The sequence below is a fragment of the Calliphora vicina genome, chromosome 2 (genome assembly GCF_958450345.1).
Source record: "Calliphora vicina chromosome 2, idCalVici1.1, whole genome shotgun sequence".
NCBI classification, from domain to species: domain Eukaryota; kingdom Metazoa; phylum Arthropoda; class Insecta; order Diptera; family Calliphoridae; genus Calliphora; species Calliphora vicina.
Genome location: NC_088781.1, coordinates 41,495,543 through 41,520,271, shown reverse-complemented (window position 1 = coordinate 41,520,271; position 24,729 = coordinate 41,495,543). Strand labels below are relative to the sequence as shown.

General features: G+C 28.0%; 1 protein-coding gene across 1 annotated transcript in view; it reads left to right on the top strand.

Moving 5' to 3' along the window:
• Pde11 (Phosphodiesterase 11) overlaps nucleotides 1–24,729 on the top strand; it is a 220,252-nt gene that overhangs the window by 44,908 nt on the left and 150,615 nt on the right. The window contains exon 2 of the mRNA XM_065499483.1: nucleotides 11,129–11,212. The gene's annotated coding sequence lies outside the window, so the exon portion shown is untranslated. The remainder of the gene's footprint in view (nucleotides 1–11,128; nucleotides 11,213–24,729) is intronic.

Genomic DNA, 24,729 nt, shown 5'->3' with positions numbered 1-24,729 from the left:
TTTTATATTAAAACAAGTACGAGAGCAATATTCTGCTGTGCCGAATCTTAAATACCCTTCACCTAATTGTACTTCAAAATAAAAAATTGAAATATTTTTAGGTGAACAAAATTTTTTTTCATTTTTTGGAAAAAAAAATTTCGAATTGTTTTTTAATTTTTTTTTTAAATTTTAAAAAAAATTGTTTGTGTTTTAATTTTTTTTTTTTGGTGAAAAGCCGACTATTTTTAAATTTTGAATTTTAAACAGAGGAATCTGTAACACAACAGCGAAAAATAAGTAAGACAAAATTTGTTTTTGATAAAGTCAAAATATGCTATTAAACAGTAAAATATGCTCTAAAAACATAAATGACATAAATATGCTCTGAAAACAAGTATATGCAAAAATATGAATTTAAGTGTAAAATATGCACTAACAAATCGATGCCAAATTTCTTAAATAGTTCTGAAACGTGTAAATATCTTATCCATGTGCTCATTAGACTCACCAGAAAAAACATGCATTTTATATTTTGGTTTCCTTGGTGGTCACTCATATTTTATACCAAAAATCGATTTTTATTATAAAAGAACTCTAATATTTTAAAACGTTAATAACTTCGTAAATACTGTGATTTTAGGAGAAATAAGCTCAATCTGTTATCACTCATATTTTATATCAAAAATCGATTTTTAGTATAACAAATCTTACAAATATCTTGAAGGATATCACTAGTTTGTCCCAAAAAAAGTTTTATTTTTATTTTCATGGGTGCTCAAGCATAATTTTAAAGTGTATAGGGTAAAGTATTTTTGAGATTTTTTTCAGATTTTTCGGAAGAGGTTTAGAGATCGCCATAAATTTTTAAGAATTAATTGATCTTTCAAACTACATGTTAGTTTTTTTTTAATTTTCGTAACAATTTTAAGCGTTATTTCCGAAATTAATGGAAAAATAACGAAAAATTGTAATGTAGGGCATGAGCCAATTCATTACAAAAACTAATAGATTTTGCACAGAAAAATAATGCTTGTACATTTTTCTTTTAAAATGTTTCCTCCAAAGTAAAGAAAATCGTGGGTTTAGACAAAGTTATGTCGAAAACTCAAAAAAAAGATCGACAAAAACGGTTTTTTCTTCCGAAAAATTTTAAAAAAATCCTAAAAATATTTGACCCTATAAAATTATTACCCTTCACCAAATTATAATTTAAAATAAATACATATTTTTAGGTAAACAAAATTTAAAAAAAAATATTTAAAATTTTTTTTTTTTAATTTTTTATGTCAAAATTAAAAAAATTATTTTAAATTTTATGAAAAATTATTTTTTTTTTGATTATTAGTGAAAACATTTTATAATACAATTTTTTTTTTGGTGATCAAAATAATTCGGTTTTAAAAATATTTTTCCAGATTTAGAAATATATATCATTAGATATCCATATTGTATAGTAATCCAGATATAGGTCAAAAATGGAGGTTGTCGTGGTTTTTTCCTTATATCTTAGCTATTTGTAGGCCGTTTTTCTCGATTTTAAATAGCAACCGAACCGGGTCATTAGCGGATTTACTGAATCATGTATGAATCATGAAAGTATAAGTCAAATGTAGAAATTACAAATGGAATGACAAACTTATATATAAAAACTCCAATATTGTGCCGAATCTTATATACCCTTCACCAAATTATACTTTAAAATAAATTTTTTTAAATATTTTTTGGTAAACAAAATTATTTTTTTTTTTTAATTGTTTTTCATAATTTTTTTTTAAAAAAAGTTTTTTCCAAATTTGTTTTTTAAATTTTTTTTTTGGAAAAAAAATGTATGAGAAAAAAAACTTTTTGATGAAAAAAAATTCGAGTTAAAAAATATTTTTCCCGATTTTGACCCATTGTAGGTCCAACTTACTCTATAGCCTTATCTACATCGTTGCAATGGACTTTGAAATATCTATCATTAGATATCCATATTGTCTATATTAATGACTTAGTAATCCAGATATAGATCAAAAATAGGTCAAAAATCGAGGTTGTCCCGGTTTTTTGCTCATATCTCCGTTATTTATGGACCGATTTTGCTGATTTTAAATAGCAAACTTTTCGAAAGCATGTCTGACAGAACTGTTGAAGATTTGGATCCCGAAGATATCTGGGGTCTTCAGAAAATTGATTTCAACAGACAGACAGACAGACGGACATGGCTTAATCGACTCCGCTATCTATAAGGATCCAAAATATATATACTTTATAGGATCGGAAATGAAAAATGTAGAAATTACAAACGGAATGACAAACTTATATATACCCTTCTCACGAAGGTGAAAAGTATAAATATAAAATCAATTATTTTAAAAAATCTTTTCATAGTTTTACTATGATTAGTGTAATGAAGTGAACCGAACTTGCAAGTATATACAAATAGCCTCAAAGTTGAGTAAACACCAGTGAAGTTTTTGATTTTTTTAAGATCATGAAAATCTTATAGTACGATTTAAATCTTTTTTTGCAGAACCGAATCTATTATTCAGCCCAATCTGCAACAAATAGCAACTTTTACATTTTAATCGATTTTAGGATTTTCATTATCTTTTGGTGAACTATAATTGTTGTAGTCTTCAAAAATGGGACGGATCGGAATAGGGGATGTGGTACCTCCCATATATAGTAAATACTTATTTTCGAATATCTGGAGAACTATCACCCTTATTATTCTACATAGTTTGGTTGAAAATGAACGGTATTATATTAGTGGGCATGGCACCTCCCATACAATGTAAATTGTTAATTTCGAATATATAAAGAACAATAATCGTAAATGTATTTATACTTTGTACGAATCAATTTCTTAGCACTTTACGGAGTTTGGTTGAAAATGGGCGGGATTGTATTAGTGGGCCACCTCCCATACAAAGTTAATAGTTATTTCCGAATATCTGGAGTACTATAATTGTGAATGGCTTCAAACTTTATACGAAACAATTTCATATCACGGCATGAAGTTTAACCAATTAACCTACCATAGAAAATAAATACATAGTTATTTCTAAACTATAATTACAAGATTATATTAACCATTTTTTATAATTTCAATGGCAAAAGCATGGTATACAATTAAAAACTAACCAAAAATTCCGCAATTGTAATTTCTACATTTTTCATTTGCGACCCCACCAAGTATATATATTCTGGATCGTTATAGATAGCGAAATCGATATAGCCATGTCCGTCTGTATGTTGAAATCAACGTTCCGTAGCCCCAAATAACTTACATACATGATTCATACATCAATATATCGGGATTTTTCCGGCAAAATCGACAAAAGGAAATATCTGAGATATAAGGAAAAAACCGGGATAACCTCGATTTTTGGCCTATTTTTGATCTATATCTGGATTACTAAGTCATTAATATATACAATATGGATATCTAATGATAGATATTTCAAAGTCCATTGCAAAGATGTTCATATATAAGGCTATAATAGTAAGTTGGACCTACAATTAGTGTTTATAAAAAACCGACTTTTTAAAAAACCGGTTTGTCGGTTAACCGAAAAATGGCCTTTTTTAAAAAACCGGTTTTTCGGTTAACCGACATCGAAAAAACCGGTTAAACCGGTTAACCGTCATATATGTGTAGAAATCATAAAATGTACAAAAAAGTATATACAGCTTTAAATTTTTTAATTTTTAGTAGTCAGGAATGGTTAATATTAAATAACTATAAATATACAAAAGTGCTAAGTCCATTTATTTTGTAAAAATTTCAAAATTATTATCTCAGTCAAATGGAAATGATTATAAATATGTTACTAAATATAAAATACTTGTTTTAATTATTGGTTTATTCATTAAATTTCAACCAAAAAATGTAAATCACTTTTTTAATTTAATATTTGATAACTTTGAAATTTATTTTCACCTCTACTTTCTGATATGAAAGACAAAATGTTCCAAGTCCCAAAAAAAAGGACCTATAAGATGTAAACGCACTTCCACTTAGCTGTGATTATTTGTTATTATAAAAAACTCCATTATCAGATTTCATAAATATTTCATATAATGAATTTTAGAACGTTTTTTGTCTCTCCTGTAATATTTCTGAAAAGCTAACGAAATGATTAATAAATAAAAATTTTAAGAACAAAATACACTAATGAAGTCAAATTTATTGAAGGAAGGTATGTACATCGAATTCAATTTAACGTTTGGTAAGATCATCACTATGTTTTTAATGAATCATTAGTAAGATTTAGCCTAAACTTATAGAATTATGCGGAATTTAATTTTAATTTTTAATAGTTTCATTATGTGCAAAAAAGTTTTTAAGTAAACTCATCATCTACTACTATTTAGAATAATTGTAATTCTTAAAAATATTAATCTAAAGAGTTTTGTATTGTAAATCAGCAGTTTAGGTTTCAAATCAGACAAATAATGTGTATACAATGAATATTAAAAATGCACAAAAGAGTGAGATTTATCAATTTTAGTCCCAAATTTTAAAAACCGGTTAACCGAGTGATAAAAACCGGATAAACCGGTTAACCGAAAATCAACATTTTAAATTAACCGGTTCGCAAAAAACCGAGATTTGGAAGAAAAACCGGGTTTTCGGTTAACCGGTTTATAAACACTACCTACAATGGTTCAAAATCGGGAAAAATATTTTTGAACCCGAGTTTTCTGTTAACAAAAAAATTTTTTTGTCATGAATTTTTTTTCAATAAATTTCAAAAAATAAAATTTTAAAAATTTCAAAAAAAAAAATTTTAATTTTGAAAAAATTTTAAGTTTTGTTTACCAAAAAATATTTAAAACTTTTAGTTTAAAGTATAATTTGGTGAAGGTTATATAAGATTCGGCACAACCGAATGCAGCTCTCTTAATTTTTATTTAATAAAATAGCCATATAATAGTAAACAGCAAAGGTTTGTGTCTATGCTTAAAACAAATTTAGTTTATAAAATCCACAAAAACCACTGTGCCATGAGCTTACTCATCATATTCTTTATGTTTTTCTTATAAATAATTTATAGTTAAACAATCACTTACATTTTATTTAATTTTTTGCGCAAAAGAAAAAACAAATAAATAATAAAATTAAACAAAAAAAACTACAAGATGTGATGAACTTGTTGCTAAAAAACGTGTTTAACATTTTTTATAAACAAAAAAAATCATAAAAAAAGACAATGAAATTTACAAAAATTATTATTTTTTTGTTATTGTTGTTGGTTAATTTAAACAAATTTTTATTTATTATGCAGAGGAGTAAATTGTGAAGTTTTTATTTGGTTGGCTGAAAAAAAAACTCATAAAAACCGTTGAACATTTTATGACTCTAAAGTCAGCAGTTTAAGTGACAGACAGACTAACTGACTAGTTAAAGGTTTGAGGCGGAATCTATAATCATTTTAATTTGTTGTTTTTGTTTAATTTGTAATTTATTGGTGTATTTGTTTGTTGTCATCAATAAATATTTTGAAACTGATTGATTTGCAGGGATTTTGTTTGGTTTTCTTTTTGCGTTTTATTGATTGTTTTTTGGCAATGTCAAAGATAAACGCTATAAAAACCGCTTAGACTTTTAAATTAGTTAAATAAATTTTAGGCGAAATTGTTTTAGGAAAACCCTGCAGTAAAGTGGGCGCATGAAAGTAATAAAATATGTTAAATTTTGAATTTTATTACTGTAAATGGGGAGTTTTTTAAATTTCTTTACAACTTTAATAGTTATGCCGAGATTTGTTAGAATTTCAATAGGGAATTATTTAAGTCTTTAAGGAATTTAAATATAGAAATAAAAGTTTTGAAAACTGTGTAAAAACACAAGTTTTTATAAAGTATTGTAGCATATTATAAATTAATATTTTATATTAAAACAATCCCATGAACCCTATTATAATATCTAATTAAGGCCAATTTACAAAATTTGCTTAATCTTTTTTGAAATATTTTCCACAATTATTGGCAATTATGCCAATATTTACGAAAATATTTTTTCTTTAGAATTCATTTAGAGAAAACATTCAACAAATTTCTTTTGAATTTGAGAATAAATAAACAATTTTACAAAATATTCAAAAAAATATTTTAAATGTGGTCATGTGCTGGTATTTAGTGCGAGAGTATTGAATATTAAACACAAAAATAAATCTCAAATTTTGTTTTTTTCCAACAACTAATTATGGTTGGCCTAAATTATGCATGAATATGAATTGTATGGTATGGTGTGGTATGGTATTGTGTTTATTTTGTTTTTGTTAAAAAGTCATAAAAATTGTATACAAAACACTCTTTAATGACCACAAAAACATACAAGTACATGGACGTGTGGTGTACGAGTACTCGTAGTATTGGAAACTAATAATAATTAGTTACACCAGAAAACAAGCTAAAAATATTAAAAAGTCCCTGCCATTCCCGTACATGCATACATATTGATCAGATGACTAAATATATTGAAATATATATTACTGAATATTAGGATGGTTCTTAAAAATATTTGATGTTTAAACTACAATGTTCAATAAATAAGTGAGAATAAATGACAGATATGTACCCTTCAAAATTACATTATTAATAGGTGGTAAGGGAATTTGGATATTTCTACGGTCAAGAACGCGACAGTTGAACTCCTTGGAATTGAAAAAATTAAAAAATCTTAGTGAATTTCATTCAAGGGCACTTCAATATTTATTTGTAAGAAAACTTTTACATAATTCCAGCGGTCAAGAACGTGACATTTAAACTTCTTTGAAGTGAAAATACGCCACTCTAGCTACAAAACATTAAATACCGTTTGCGACCCCTTATGAATTATAAATATGACGCTTTTTCTGCATATGAAAATTAAGATTTTTTAGGGAGGCTCACTAGATGCCACCCTATTGAAAAAATAATGTGAATTTAAGGGGTTTTTTCTAATTTTTTTCGTAGAAAAAAAAACTTTACTAATTGAATGTAAATGAACCGTGAAAATATTAATTAATATTGCTAGAAACAATAACATAATATTTATCCAAAAATTAATAATAAATAAGTTGGAAAATTTGTATATGGTTTGAAAAGTACCTGTCTCAATAAAACCAATAATCTTTGAACTACAGATAAGTGATCTTTAAACTAAAGATCAGTGACATTTAAACTTATGATCAGCGATCTTTGAACTAAATATCACTGATCTTTAGTATTTAGAATAGTGACATTTAAACTAAAGATCAGTGATCTTTAAACTAAAGATCAGTGATCTTTAAACTAAAGATCAGTGATCTTTATACTAAAGATCAGTGATTTTTATACTAAAAATCTGTGATCTTTGTACTAAAGATCAGTGATCTTTAAATTGAAGATCAGTGATTTTTAGTATTAGAATAGTGATCTTTAAACTAAAGATGAGTGATCTTTAAACTAAAGATGAGTGATCTTTATACTAAAGATCAGTGATCTTTTTACTTAAGATCTGTGATCTTTGTACTTAAGATCTGTAATCTTTATACTAAAGATCAGTGATCGTTATACTAAAGATACGTGATCTTTATACTAAAGATATGTGATCTTTAAACTAAAGATCAGTGATCTTTAAACTAAAGATCAGTGATCTATAGTATTTAGAAAAGTGATGTTTAAACTAAAGATGAGTGATCTTTAAACTAAAGATCAGTGATTTTTTATTTAGAATAGTGATCTTTAAACTAAAGATGAGTGATCTTTAAACTAAAGATGAGTGATCTTTAAACTACAGATGAGTGATCTTTAAACTAAAGATGAGTGATCTTTAAGCTAAAGATGAGTGATCTTTAAACTAAAGATGAGTGATCTTTAAACTAAAGATGAGTGATCTTTAAACTAAAGATCAGTGATCTTTATACTAAAGATCAGTGACCCTTAAACTAAAGATTAGTGATCTTTAAATTAAAGATGAGTGATCTTTAAACTAAAGATCAGTGATCTTTATACTAAAGATCAGTGATCCTTAAACTAGATATCTGTTTGTACTAAAGATCAGTGACATTTAATACAAAGATTCTTTATAATAAAGATCAGTGATCTTTTTACTTAAGATCTTTGATCTTTATACTTACAATCAGTGGTCTTTGTACTAAAGATATGTGATCTTTTTGCTTAAGATCTGTGATCTTTATACATAAGATCTGTGATCGTTATACTAAATATCAGTGATCTTTATAGTAAAGATATGTGATCTTTATAATAAAGATATGTGATCTTTATATTAAAGATCTTTGATCTTTATAATAAACTTCAGTGATATTTTTACGTAAGATCTGTGATATTTTTACGTAAGATCTGTGATTTTTATACTTAAGACCTGTGATATTTATGCTAAAGATCTGTGATCTTAAAACGGAGATCTGTGATCTTTATACTAAAGATAAGTGATTTTTATGTCAAAGATCGGTCATCTTTAAACCAAAGATATGCAGATCAGTTAATTAGTTATGTAATTATCAAGTTTTTTGTCTGCTAAACATAGTGGTTACGTTTACTGTAACAAATATGTGAACCATACCTTTAATGTTGCAGTAATTAATACAATGTAAATGAATTTAGAATGTGCCACAAAAGCACATTATATAACCACTTTAAAATCTATTACTACAAAAACTATTTAAATAATTACAATTATTACATAACAAATGATTTACCGTAAATGTTTAATGCTTTATATTACTTCATATTTATTGTAAAATTTCTAACAATAAATTATTTTTTAATTATTCCTTTCGAATAAAAAAAATAAATTTATTCTCAGTCTCTGACAGCTTGACAAAAAACAAGTCATTACAATAAATTGCTATAATACATGTCAATTTACACTATCAGTGGACAATAACAAATACTAACAACAAAACTTACACTAATAAATTAAACAAAAACATTTAAGACAAACAAAAAAACAACTACAAATCAGCCATTCTTAAACACAACAAAGCTAAATACCGATCATACCGAACGTCAATTAGGCGCCATTTAATTAAACATTAATAAATTGTTAGTGTTGCGGACGAAAAATAAAAAATTAAAAATAAAACATAATAAATTATCGACATCAGCACATCACTAACATGCAATCTAAACGGGCAATATTTAATTTAAAAAAAAAACTGCATAGCTGGGACAAAATACATACTGTCAATTGCAGCCAACCCTCTTTTCACCAATGACAGTTTTATTACCCACTTTTTGATGTTTAAATTTTTTTTTTGTTTAACATCAATCCTATAATTATCTCTTGTAAAACTAAATAAACTATAAAAGACTGGCAATTTATTTATGACATTTTCAAATTCCTCTACTGCAACACATAAGTTACTTTAATGCCCCAGTGTTTAAAAACTTGAAACATGACATAACAGCTGATGTCTTTTTGCTGTTGTTGTTCTTTGTTTCTTTCATTAAATGCATGTAATTTTTAATTAAAAAGCAAATTAATATCATTAATACGAAACTCGCCTAGAAGGGTCTGTCTGTATGTGTTTGAGTGTTTTCTGACACGATCAATTGGCAAAATAAAATGAATTTAAAAAAACAAACACTTTGACGGTTAGTCGAATTGTGAATTGCAAACACAAGTCAAGCGTGTTAATAAATTTTTTGATTGACGGCTTTTTTTTGTGAAATTTAAAAAAAAAATTTACTTTTTTTTCATCAAACTTAAATAAAATAATTGAAATTTGTTGTGTTATTTATTTATCTGTTTATTTTTCTGTTTTGTAATTGCTCATTAAAGCAATGGAAAAAATGTGAAAGAAATTGTTAGCACTCAGTCAATTGCGACCATTAGCTAGCAGCATATCAGCTCATGGCATTTAGTTAAGGCTTAGTAACCCGATCATTAGGATATTATTTTTGAAAACAATTAAATACATTAATAATTATTGTTGGTAGATATTTAAAAAAAAACAGTTTCTTTATACTTATTATGCTTAAGATCTGTGTCTTTATAATAAAGACCAGTGATCTTTATACTAAAGACCAATGATCTTTATACTAAAGACCAGTGATCTTTATACTAAAGACCAGTGATCTTTATACTAAAGACCAGTGATCTTTATATTAAAGACCAGAGATCTTTATACTAAAGACCAGTGATCTTTATACTAAAGACCAGTGATCTTTATACTAAAGACCAGTGATCTTTATACTAAAGACCAGTGATCTTTATACTAAAGACCAGTGATCTTTATACTAAAGACCAGTGATCTTTATACTAAAGACCAGTGATCTTTATACTAAAGACCAGTGATCTTTATACTAAAGACCAGTGATCTTTATACTAAAGACCAGTGATCCTTATACTAAAGACCAGTGATCTTTATACTAAAGAGCAGTGATCTTTATACTAAAGACCAGTGATCTTTGTACGAAATATCAGTGATCTTTATAGGAATATCAGTAATCTTTATAGGAATATCAGTAATCTTTATACGAAAGATCAGTAATCTTAATACTAAAGATCAGTGATCTTAATACTAAAGACCAGTGATCTTAATACTAAAGATCAGTGATCTTTATACTAAATACCAGTGATCTTTATACTAAAGACTAGTGATCTTTATACCAAAGATCAGTGATCTTTATACGAAAGATCAGTGATCTTTATACGAAAGATCAGTGATCTTTATACGAAAGAGCAGTGATCTTTATACGAAAGATCAGTGATCTTTATACGAAAGAGCAGTGATCTTTATACGAAAGAGCAGTGATCTTTATACGAAAGATCAGTGATCTTTACACCAAAGATCAGTGATATTTACACTACATACATATAAGTGATCTTTATACTGAAGTGAAAGTTTAGTGATATTTATACTAAAGTTTAATGACATTAATACTAAAGACCAGTAATCTTTATACTATAGACCAGTGATCTTTATACTAAAGATCTGTGATCTTTATACTAAAGATCTGTGATCTTTATACTAAAGATCATTGATCTTTTTACTAAAGACCAGTGATATTTGTACTAATGACGATCAGTGATTTTTATACTAAAGATCAGTGATCTTTTTACTTAAAACAGGGATCTTTATAGTAAATTATTTTTGAATTTTCTCAAAGTCTTAACAATACCAATTTGTTTCTATCTTAATGTTGTTCTACTTTTGTCTAATTTCAGTAATTATTAAAATTTAAAACTTCACCCTGGCTTCTCCCAATAACACAGCACCGCCAGTGCTATGGCGTGCGCGTCGTAAAGTGGGTAAGTACGAAAAACAAAACTTTTTTTAATAACTATAAACAAGTATTTATAAATTATTTAAAGGAATTTTCACAAAACAAAGTTTAATAACTATTTAATGATAGCATTTCTATATGATTGCTAGGGGAATCGAACAAGAAAAGGTTCAATGACCCTAAAGCAAAATAATTTGTTTAAAAGGCGGTTTATGTTTAAGTATTTTTTGTTAAGTTATTGACTAGCTGTATGACCCCCTAAAACAACGGAAAAAAGGCAATAAACTTGTAACTTTTTTTTTGTTTTGTTTTCTTCGTTGTCTTTTTCTATATTTTTATTTCCAAACTAACTATTAAACTTTCGAAAAATGAAAATCTTCCTATAAAATTTTTATTTTATTTTTTTCCTATTTGTGAGAAAATAACATAAACATTATATACATACATCAAATAAATGTATTTTTTGTGTATATTTTTTTGGGGGGTTTTGAAAAGGGTATTGACTTTTATTGTATGTTTATTGTAAAGTGATTTTTAATGACCACTTATAACAAAAAACATTAATGGAAATGTAAAAAACTAAAGAAGAAATCTCAGTAATAATGATTTAATATATAAAAATCCCTAATAGCCAATAATATTGATAGTAAACTTAAAAATTTAAGGCTTAAAAGTTCACATGGCTTTAGTAGATCTACCTAAAGATCTTAAATTTAAGTTCGCGAATTTTATTTTTGAATTCTCGAATATATTCAGTATTGTTCGTTAATTCATTCGTGAACGACTTTTATTACAAATTCTTTTTTTAACCAATTACAGAATTTTATTTATGAAGTCGCTCAACAATTTAAACATTTTGAAGCCCCAAATGAAAGTATTTTCTTTCTTGTTGTTGCTGTCAAAAAATCTAGGGTTATTGTCGCCTTTTCTTCCATTTAATACAAAGTATTCAATCAATAAATGGTATTTGCAGACTATTTAAGTTTTTTTTTCTAAACAATTTAATTTAATGTCATTTTTATGTATGTATTTTTTTTATATTAGCAAAGTAAATATTTATTATTTTCTTTCTTTAAAGAAAATCTCAGCAACACATGTTTGGCTTTATTTTTGTCCTAAAATTTCATGCAATTTTTCAAATAAAACATTCAATCATTTGCCATTTAACAAAAAAAATAAGAAAATATAAAAGAAAGCATGTATTTCTTAAGTTTCGTTTTTTTTCTATATATGTTTATTTTACTCACATAAATTTCAATCCCTAATAAATTTGTCTTAATAATAGAAAATAAAAAGTTCAATGCTTTAAAGTAAATTAACCACTGTTGGGAGGAAGGAAATTTGAAAGTAGTGACAGTTTCTTGGAAAAGGAATTTCAAGATATGTTAATGAAAATCGACAAAAACAATGTAGATATCAAAGTCTTTATACTCAAGATCAGTGACTTTATGCTAAAGATCAGCGATCCTTATGCTAAAGATGAGCGATCGTTATACTAAAAATGAGCGATCTTTATACTAAAGATCTGTGATCTTTATACTAAAGATCTGTGATCTTTATACTAAAGATCTGTGATCTTTATACTAAAGATCTGTGATCTTTATACTAAAGATCTGTGATCTTTATACTAAAGATCTGTGATCTTTATACTAAAGATCTGTGATCTTTATACTAAAGATCTGTGATCTTTATACTAAAGATCTGTGATCTTTATACTAAAGATCTGTGATCTTTATACTAAAGATCTGTGATCTTTATACTAAAGATCTGTGATCTTTATACAAAAGATCTGTGATCTTTATACTAAAGATCTGTGATCTTTATACTAAAGATCTGTGATCTTTATACTAAAGATCTGTGATCTTTATACTAAAGATCTGTGATCTTTATACTAAAGATCTGTGATCTTTATACTAAAGATCTGTGATCTTTATACTAAAGATCTGTGATCTTTATACTAAAGATCTGTGATCTTTATACTAAAGATCTGTGATCTTTATACTAAAGATCTGTGATCTTTATACTAAAGATCTGTGATCTTTATACTAAAGATCTGTGATCTTTATACTAAAGATCTGTGATCTTTATACTAAAGATCTGTGATCTTTATACTAAAGATCTGTGATCTTTATACTAAAGATCTGTGATCTTTATACTAAAGATCTGTGATCTTTATACTAAAGATCTGTGATCTTTATACTAAAGATCTGTGATCTTTATACTAAAGATCTGTGATCTTTATACTAAAGATCTGTGATCTTTATACTAAAGATCTGTGATCTTTATACTAATGATTAGTGATCTTTATACTAAAGATTAGTGATCTTTATACTAAAGATTAGTGATCTTTATACTAAAGATCAATGATCAAAGATTAGTGATCTTTATACTAAATATCAGTGATCTTTATATTAAAGATCAGTGATCTTTATACTAAAGATCAGTGATATTTATACTAAAGATCTGTGATCTTTATACTAAAGATTTGTGATCTGTATACTAAAGATGTGTGATCTTTATACTTTATACTGTGATCTTTATACTAAAGATCAGTGGTCTTTAAACTTAAGATCCGTGATCATTATACTAAAGAATTGTGATCTTTATACTAAATATCATTGATCTTTATACTAAAGATCAGTGATATTTATACTAAAGATCATTGTTGCTTATACCAAAGATCAGTGATGCTTATACTAAAGATCCGTGATTTATATACTAAGATTTGTGATCTTTATACTAAAGATCATTGTTGTTTATACCAAAGATCAGTGATGTTAATACTAAAGTTCCGTGATCATTATACTAAAGATCATTGATGTTTATACTAGAGATCAGTGATCTTATACTAAGGATCTGTGATATTTATACTAAAGATCAGTGATCTTTATACTAAAGATCGGATGCTTTATACTAAAGATCAGATGCTTTATAATAAAGATCTTTGATGTTTATACTAGAGATCAGTGATCTTTATACTAAACATCTGTGATATTTATACTAAAGATCAGTGATATTTATACCAAAGATCACTCGTTTTTGTTGTGTAAATTTTAGTAAATGAAGAGTTGGTCGGGAATTAAACCACCAATTTTAAAAGGTAAAAACGTAAAAATATAAATTTCGCTGCGTTACTTAAACATGTAGGTATTATGTTTTGATTTTTCACCCTCAATAGGTTTATTTACTCATATAAGAGGAGCATGTTTGTCAACAAATACCCATGAACAGTGATTGAGAGTTCATTATCCTTTCATATGTATTCTCTCTTTCCTTCACTCTCTCACACTTGATTTCATTAGACTGTGTATGTATTTAAGCATCATTTGCTCCAAATGCAGTTTTATTGTTAGTTTTATATTTTATGAGACAATTCAGGATTGTCATTTCTAAAGGATTTTCAAAAAAAAAAAAAAAAATAAAGAAGTCTTAAGAAAAAATAAAGATTTTTAATATTAAGCTCGATATAAGCTGGTTATTTATCACCATTATATTTTTGTGGCCAAAGAAAACACACACAAGAATAAGTATTATTACAATTTAATATTAAAAAAAAATACGCAGTTTTTAGGAAAAGGCAATTATTCTTTCCAAATTAGAAACAGAAGAGAATGGTTTCTCCTGAAGTACTTGGACCTGCTTTGATGTTTTCCTCCTTTAGGGAAAATAGTGCAAAAATTACTTTATTGACTAAATTTTAGAAATTTAGCACCTTATAATAAGATGATCATTACTCTGACTTTATTAGCCAAACATGTTTATTAGTGAATTTAATTTCCATTGTTTATTATTTAAATTAATTGTTTTGCTTAAAATATTCTAATCTTTGTAAAATGTACTCTCATTTTTTTATTTTTGTTTAAATATCCTTTGGGTATTATTTCCTGGCTCGTGGCAAAGTTTCCACCAAAATAACATAAACGTGTTGGTAGGTTGTTTTCTTTAGAATAAAAGTTGTTCCCTCAAGTGTTTACGCTGCTTTTAATATGTAACAGAAAATGAACAGTGGACCAGATAACAAAATGTAAAAAATAAATAAAAAATTAAAATTTTTTTTTTGGAAAAATTAAAAATTTTGACTTTAACAAAAAATAGTTCAGTTCTAGTGATCATTAGTATAGATAAAGATCTGTGAAGGAAATTTGAAAGTAGTGACAGTTTATTGGAAAAGGAATTGCAAGAAATGTTTTTACACTAAGGAATAGTGTTTTTATACGAAATATCGATGTAATTATACTAAAGATCAGAGGCTTTATACAAAAGATCAGGGTTTATTTAATGACTTTATACTAAAGATCAGTGATCTTTATACTAAAGATCAGTGATCTTTACACTAAAGATCTGTGATCTTTATACTAAAGATCTATGATCTTTACACTAAAGATCTGTGATCTTTATACTAAAGATCTGTGATCTTTATACTAAAGATCTGTGATCTTTATACTAAAGATCTGTGATCTTTATACTAAAGATCTGTGATCTTTATACTAAAGATCTGTGATCTTTATACTAAAGATCTGTGATCTTTATACTAAAGATCTGTGATCTTTATACTAAAGATCTGTGATCTTTATACTAAAGATCTGTGATCTTTATACTAAAGATCTGTGATCTTTATACTAAAGATCTGTGATCTTTATACTAAACATCTGTGATCTTTATACTGAAGATTGGTGATCTTTATACTAAAGATCTGTGATCTTTATACTAAAGATCTGTGATCTTTATACTAAAGATCTGTGATCTTTATACTAAAGATCTGTGATCTTTATACTAAAGATCTGTGATCTTTATACTAAAGATCTGTGATCTTTATACTAAAGATCTGTGATCTTTATACTAAAGATCTGTGATCTTTATACTAAAGATCTGTGATCTTTATACTAAAGATCTGTGATCTTTATACTAAAGATCTGTGATCTTTATACTAAAGATCTGTGATCTTTATACTAAAGATCTGTGATCTTTATACTAAAGATCTGTGATCTTTATACTAAAGATCTGTGATCTTTATACTAAACATCTGTGATCTTTATACTGAAGATTGGTGATCTTTATACTGAAGATTGGTGATCTTTATACTGAAGATTGGTGATCTTTAGTATAAAGATCACTAGATGTTCTAGTTCAGTTCTAGTTCAGTTCTAGTTCAGTTCTAGTTCAGTTCTAGTTCAGTTCTAGTTCAGTTCTAGTTCAGTTCTAGTTCAGTTCTAGTTCAGTTCTAGTTCAGTTCTAGTTCAGTTCTAGTTCAGTTCTAGTTCAGTTCTAGTTCAGTTCTAGTTCAGTTCTAGTTCAGTTCTAGTTCAGTTCTAGTTCAGTTCTAGTTCAGTTCTAGTTCAGTTCTAGTTCAGTTCTAGTTCAGTTCTAGTTCAGTTCTAGTTCAGTTCTAGTTCAGTTCTAGTTCAGTTCTAGTTCAGTTCTAGTTCAGTTCTAGTTCAGTTCTAGTTCAGTTCTAGTTCAGTTCTAGTTCAGTTCTAGTTCAGTTCTAGTTCAGTTCTAGTTCAGTTCTAGTTCAGTTCTAGTTCAGTTCTAGTTCAGTTCTAGTTCAGTTCTAGTTCAGTTCTAGTTCAGTTCTAGCTCAGTTCTAGTTCAGTTCTAGTTCAGTTCTAGTTCAGTTCTAGTTCAGTTCTAGTTCAGTTCTAGTACAGTTCTAGTACAGTTCTAGTTCAGTTCTAGTTCAGTTCTAGTTCAGTTCTAGTTCAGTTCTAGTTCAGTTCTAGTTCAGTTCTAGTTCAGTTCTAGTTCAGTTCTAGTTCAGTTCTAGTTCAGTTCTAGTTCAGTTCTAGTTCAGTTCTAGTTCAGTTCTAGTTCAGTTCTAGTTCAGTTCTAGTTCAGTTCTAGTTCAGTTCTAGTTCAGTTCTAGTTCAGTTCTAGTTCAGTTCTAGTTCAGTTCTAGTTCAGTTCTAGTTCAGTTCTAGTTCAGTTCTAGTTCAGTTCTAGTTCAGTTCTAGTTCAGTTCTAGTTCAGTTCTAGTTCAGTTCTAGTTCAGTTCTAGTTCAGTTCTAGTTCAGTTCTAGTTCAGTTCTAGTTCAGTTCTAGTTCAGTTCTAGTTCAGTTCTAGTTCAGTTCTAGTTCAGTTCTAGTTCAGTTCTAGTTCAGTTCTAGTTCAGTTCTAGTTCAGTTCTAGTTCAGTTCTAGTTCAGTTCTAGTTCAGTTCTAGTTCAGTTCTAGTTCAGTTCTAGTTCAGTTCTAGTTCAGTTCTAGTTCAGTTCTAGTTCAGTTCTAGTTCAGTTCTAGTTCAGTTCTAGTTCAGTTCTAGTTCAGTTCTAGTTCAGTTCTAGTTCAGTTCTAGTTCAGTTCTAGTTCAGTTCTAGTTCAGTTCTAGTTCAGTTCTAGTTCAGTTCTAGTTCAGTTCAGTTCTAGTTCAGTTCTAGTTCAGTTCTAGTTCAGTTCTAGTTCAGTTCTAGTTCAGTTCTAGTTCTAGCTCAGTTCACTGTAAATTTTCGTCACTGTAAATTATTCTTTTTGCTCTTTTGATTAATTAACTGCTGGAAGTAAACCTCTTGTTTTCCCATATATTTTAAGAAAAGTAAAAGATGTAATGCTTTTAAACTTCCCAAAGGATGCCTGCTTAAAAATAAAAAAAAAGAATACAACCGCATTTTCATTAAAATCTGCTCGTCTTGTTACTTAAAAATAACCACAAAAGTACAAAAATAATAAAACCCCAGAAAACCTAGCAAAAAAAGCAAAGGAAAACCTAAAAAAAGTAGAGCTGTCTCTAAAGTATCATCACCAAATTGTTTGCATGTGCATAATTAATTGGTTTCAAGTGTTATTTTCGCTTGTCATACGAGTTTTGTTAGGGAATACTAGAAGGTGGTGGCCAGGATTTTGCATGTTTGGCTAAAAATATTTTCAATTCACAGAGTGTTGACTGACGATGTTTATTAGAGCCACTCATATTTCTTTTTTTTCAGTTTCTTCTTGTGTTTTATTTTCTTTTTAATATTTCATTTTTGTTTCGTTGATGCTGCTGCTGATGATTATGTTACGGTTTCATATTTGATGATGAAAAATTATAGACAGCAACACAATGACGGTCTATTTATTATATTGTGGTTTGCAGAGATATTTTTATATGCGGAATTGTTATATGAATTATGAGGAATTAATTCAATTATTCACATAAATATTTTAGGTTTGGGATTTTTAAAGGGGCCTTATTGATAAACTCAGGTTTTTTAAATACATACTCGTAATACAAATATATTGTTGGTTGTTCTTTAAAGACTACTGTATACCATACGCATTACTTAGAGATAGTTTAGTAAAAGCCGAGTCTTGTAATGATGGAATATTACGGTTACGGTCAATGCTAGCTTCAAACGAATCAGTTGCGTTCGGTACAGGATGGTTTGGTCAGATTTCAGCAGCTCATAATATAGAGAACCCTCTTAGTTCCACCAAATACAGAGAATTAACTTAGCGCCATGGATATTTGGCTTTGGTGTTGATTCGGATGGTTGGCTGGTCTTCACATAGGATCTCTGACCCTTCGGGTTATTGTAAGAATCCATTTTTCAACGTAAGTAATGATTCGGTGAAAAATGGTTTTCTTTTATACCGCAGAGTTGGGCAGAATCAAAACTTTTTGGAAATAAATGTGTCATTTCTAAACGGTTGGTCCGATCGACGTTTGCGTAGACAAGGAGCATACGAGTTAGTGTTATTAAACTAGACTCTACAAATGTTCCAGGGACGGCGCTATGGGGTCTCAAATTACCTTCGACGTGTAAAATTGTTTCCAGTTCGATTTCAAAATTTTTTTATATTTTTGGAAAGCGCTTGGCTAGATCTTGAAAAACTATGCTTGCGTGTGCTATTTATCTCTTATAATTTCCGAGTTATAGGCATTTCAAAATTGAAATTTTCAAATTTTGCCATAATTTGATCCGCATTTTTAAAAATATAGGGCGTAATTTTGGACCGAATGGACTCGAATTTTTTTGTTAATTAAAAAACTAAATTACCAATAATATACAAAAGATGTCTGAGCAATATCAATTATGGATTCAAAAATAAACGATTTTCAATTTTAAAATTCAAAAAATAATAAATTTTTGCTGTTTTTTGGGCGAAAAGGTGACTTAACTCTTTTTTTATTAAAAAAAAATGTTCCTTAAAAACAGATAACAATTTTATGTTTATCTGAAAGATATCTTTATGGAGAATATTTTGGTATAAAAAAAATTTTGAAGTTTTCTAATATGTCGCGCCTAAGCCCTTCGGAATTTGACTTATTTTTTTTTATCAAAATTTCAACTTTGGGTCACATGTTCAAAAATCTCAAAGCCCGGATCTGAAAACGGAAAGCAGCTTTGGAAACCTTGATGTGTTCCCTATTTATACCCAAAATATTTACCCAGCCCCGGAGGAAATGTGGAATATATAAGCACAATTGTAAAAAATACCATTTTTAGGGACTTTCTCTCTAATTTTTAGGAATTGCGGGATTCCCTTTGACATTTTGCCAAGTTTTTTTATACTTTGTTATTTAGAATGACAAATTAAAAAAAAACGTTGAAAATTTCATTGAGTTTTCTTGATAAATAAAGATTTTATAGAATATTATAAATTAATTGAGTTTCTAAAACTAAAATTTGTTTCAAAATTTTAATAGGACTGCAAATATTGGGAACAATTTGATCTACATTTATTCCCAACTATTTTTTTGTTTAGATAAGTTAATTTTTGATATTACAAAATAAATTTCAAGTCAATATCTTAATTAGTCCTTCAAAAATACTTCACTTTTTCATATTTTTATGTGAATTTCTTAAGAATAAGTGTTTGGATTGTGTCCAGCCATTGTATTGTCAACCACTGTATATTCTTTTGTCATTTCCACAAATTTTAATTAATATTTTATTGGTAAAACAAAACATTTCCCCAACCCCTTTTTTGATTTACTAAAATTCGTTAAACAGCTTCAACAGCTGTTTCTTGTCATTTCCTTTGCTGATTGCTGCTAACAAATAAACATATTTTCTCTTACACTTCAATCTAATGAAAGAAATAAGCTAGAGTAAGTGCACTTACTACATGCACAAGTAATCATAACTAACATTCAACACGTGTTGATGTTATAATTTCCGTTTCCTAGTTGACAGCTGTTGAAACGAAATTTACTACACAATTTCAAAAAACTAATTTATTTTTACAATATAAACATATAAAACTAACGGTATTAAAAGCCTTTTAGCATCATTGCCATGTCAATCATTTTTTTGTATACAAAAAGCATGCTCTTGAGTAAAAGCTTTAACTCATATACGAATAATAGTGCAAAAAAAGCTTTCGCTCATTTTCTCCCCCAAAAGTTTAATGACTGTTTAATGCCGGCATTAGTTATTTAGTCATTATTGTTATTTTTACTGTTGTTGTGAATTTGTTGTTTTTATTCTCTAACATGTGTATTTATTTCATTTTGCATTATTTCTTTCGTTTTTCCCTTTCATTGTTGTAAAACCGCAAGAAACGTAGCACGGAAGCCATTTACCGTCACACTGTAAAACGTTTCGTTTTGTGCATGTTTTTATTTTTCTTTTCCTCTCTTTGTCATTTTTGTAATTTTTGCCATTTTGTTTTCCTCTTTTTTTTTCTTTTGTATTTGTGTGTGTTCGTAGTTTTTTTTTGTTCGTTACTAAACGTGACTACAGGTTGATTAACGGCATTGTGGCTAAAAATGCAAAAATACACAACAGACCCCTACTTACACACGAATTATATTGAAGCACCCATGTGCCAGATTGTAGTGAATTGTTGCACAGTGGTAATGAAATAAATCTTTTGTCAAAATTTTCTATGAATATGTTGCATAAATATGGCTGAATTACGTTGATGCGGCGATGAATTTTCTCCTTCCTTGTAAGTATTTCAACATGACAACTGTTAACAGAAAGTCTCATTACATTGTGTGTTATTTTTTGAGTCATGGAAATATAACCATATACGGACACCACTAAGTGATAAAAGACCCATGCCTCCCAGTTTTGCCCAAAGTCATGCACTTTTTTATGGGCCATTTTCTCAGGCTCATATCTTACAAACAGTTCTGAATTTTGATTTACTCTCTGAGGCAAAGTTGTAGCCCTTGTCATAAAGAACAAAAATTGTGAACATATAAAATCAAAAAAACTTCATCTTCAAGATCAAAATCGCAACTTTAAAAAATTAGAAATATTTTTTTTAAAGCTGCCTAAATGTATGTTTTAGTTTATAATAATTGAATAGTTTATGGCCCAACTATAGTTTTTTCTTACCAACTTATATTAATCTACCTAAACGGTGTTAAGAATCATTCTTAGGAAGTTCATATCGACCCCTTAACGCCAAATTATCCTAAGCGACAAAACACAAATTTTACAGGAGAAGGTTTTTTTTGATTATCTTGAAATGTATACATCAAATTAAAAATGTTATGATGCGATATAATATAATTTCGTTCAAGTTATTTGTATATTTTTCAAAAATATTTATAACTTTTGACAATTAAAAATTCATGTTTTTTATTGAATTTTTGCATAGATAAAAATTTTTCGAATTGAAATTAAATTTTTATTTATGAATAGTTTTTTATGAAATTTCACAGTTATGTAGATTTTTCTATTTAAAATGGAAAAATAAAAACGAATTTTGAAATTTATTATCAGCAATCCCGCAATTCCCAAAAAAGTGTAAAAAAATTCCAAAAATGTTAATTTTTAGATTTTTGGCTATAATATCCATACCAGGGTCGGGGTTATCGGGACCCTTTACAAAATAATTATAAACATATTGAGCCACCTATAATCGGTTACTATACTTTGATATCGGATACGCGATTTGAGAATTTTTGGCCTAAAGTTTTATTTTACATAAAAAATTGGTGTTTTTTGAAAAGACCTGGTCCCCTCGGTAACAACAATTTTGAAATTGGTTTTAATTTAAAATATTTTATGAGTCTAAGCTTTCAGAAAGTAGAAATTCCTTATACATCCTCTTAGAAATTTTTTGCGATAACTTAAAAAGAAAAAAAGTTCTTTTTTCCCAAAAAAATAGCGAGAAATAGCTTTTTAATTTTTTTTTAAATTCAAATGCATATAACTTTGGACATAGTCATTATTTTTAAACAGTTCTTTTTCCATTTGATACATACATGCGTTGTTAGTCTAATAAAGGAAAACTTTAGAGAATCGGGAAATATTTGGATACGCTGTTATCAAAAAACTTGAGTAGGGTGGGTAAAAATGTTGAAAATTTAATTTTCAAATGCGAATATCTCCTAAGCTATAATTGATAGCTACGACGAGGTTTTTTGTAGTGCTCGATGAGAAGATTCTGAATGTATAATGTTTTTGAAATCGGAACTCAAACCAAGAAATAATATCGTTTTAAAAATGTAACATACCCAAGGTGCCCTACTTTGAGGGCCCTTTGTCGAGCCCCTGGTGGGCCCATGAAGTCCACGCTCAAAACTTAAACTCGACAGCACTTCTTCTTTGCGCATGTGAAATTTCATTCAAACCAATCCAACCATTTAGAAATTACAGATTTATTTACCTCTTTTTTTTCTATACCACTGTGTGTCGCTTACGATAAAATTCGTTTACTGTAAAATATAAACATTGACTTACGATAAAATCTTACCCCCTATATTTTTGATGTTATTAACAATTTTGATATTCTGAGAACGCTAAAACATTAGTCGGTGCATAAAATTTTAATTTCTGCAATAAAAGAAAAATTTTAAAAATGTCGCTTACGATAATTTGTCTCTAAGGGCTCGATATGTTCTAGAAAGTTGTTTATTGAGATCTTAGGTACATTTTTATATTTGATTGTTTCCTTGAATTTTCAACGGTTTGCTACCTATTGACCTGAAGAGAGGAAAAAAGGTAAAAAAAAATTAATTTACAGTTTTTTGCGATTTTGATCTTGAAGATAAAGTTTTTTTGATTTTATTTGTTCACAATTTTTGTCAATTATCAATTGTGGATTCAAAAATAAACGATTTTCAATTTAAAAATTCCAAAAATATTAGATTTTTGCTTTTTTGGGCGAAAAGGTGACTTAACTTATTTTTTATTAAAAAAAACTTTCTTTAAGAACATATAACAATTTTATGTTTTTCTGTAAGATATATTTACGTAGAATATTTTGTTATAAAAAACATGTTATATTTTTCGATTATGTCGCCCCTACGCCCTTTGGAATTTGACCTATTTTTTATAGAAATTTCAACTTTGGGCCACATGTTCCAAAATCTCAAAGCTGGGATCTGAACACGGAAAGCTGCTTTGGAAACCTTGATGTGTTCCCTATTTATCCCCAAAGTATTTTCCCAGCCCCAAAGGAAATGTGGAACTTATGAGTTAAAAAATGCCTTTTTCGGCATTTTCACTCCAATTTTTAGGAACAGCGGGATTTTTCTTTGACCTTTTGACAAACTTTTTTACACTTTGTTATTTAAAATGACAAATTTTAAAAAAACGTTGAAAATTTCATTGAGTTTTGTTAATAAATAAAGATTTTATTACATATTATATATTGTTACGTTTTAACCTTTTCAAAACGTTTGTTTATTTCCTTTAAATAAACCGGCTAATTTTCATTGCAAATAAAAGCCGTTTAGCAGTTCAAAAATTGTAACAACTCTTTATTTATTTAAAATGTACAACAACAGAATTAAATAGTCACTCAATGTTTTTTTTATACACATTTATAAATTCGCAAAATACAGACACACTTTATAATGTACACGAATTCACTTGAAAAACACAGCACTCAGTTGATGTTTATTCGAAAAGCGTCTCTGATAAACTCACTCACGACTGCAACCTCTGCCACTATTTATAACACTGCCATCTGCAGTCTAGATTGCTCTTTAACTGTCTAGAGCTTTCTAATACATACGCCATCTGTGGTGGACTTTCTACAATGTTCTTTAACTGAATATTCGAATTCGAATATACGGTCGTAGCAAACAGCGTTGCCAACTTACGATCAATGGTCAACTGAAAGCTTTTATTCAATGTTAATAATGCCCACAGATATGTTGCAGTTTGCTATTACAGCACTGCTATTTGAAAGCATTCTTGTACTTTTAAATCAGCCGTTAAAATCGTTACATTTGAATTCAAGTACAATTTCGTAACAATATTAATTGAGTTTCTAAAACTAAAATGTTAACATTTTAATAGGATTGAAAATAATAGGAACAATTTGATACATGTATTTCAAACAAATTTTTTTGTTTAGATAAGTTAATTTTTGATCTTACAAAAGAAATTTTAAGTTAATATCTCAATTAGATTAAAAAATATGCCACTTTAAATCTCCATTCTTCAAAAATATTGCAATTTTTCACAATTTTTGTTCTTTATGACAAGGGCTACAACTTTTCCTCAAAAATATTGCACTTTTTCACAATTTTTGTTCGTTATGACAAGGGCTACAACTTCGCCTCAGAGAGTAAATCAAACTTCCGAACAATTTGCAAGATATGAGCCTGAGAAAATTATCACTCAAAAATTACACCGAGGGCCCAAAGTCATTTGT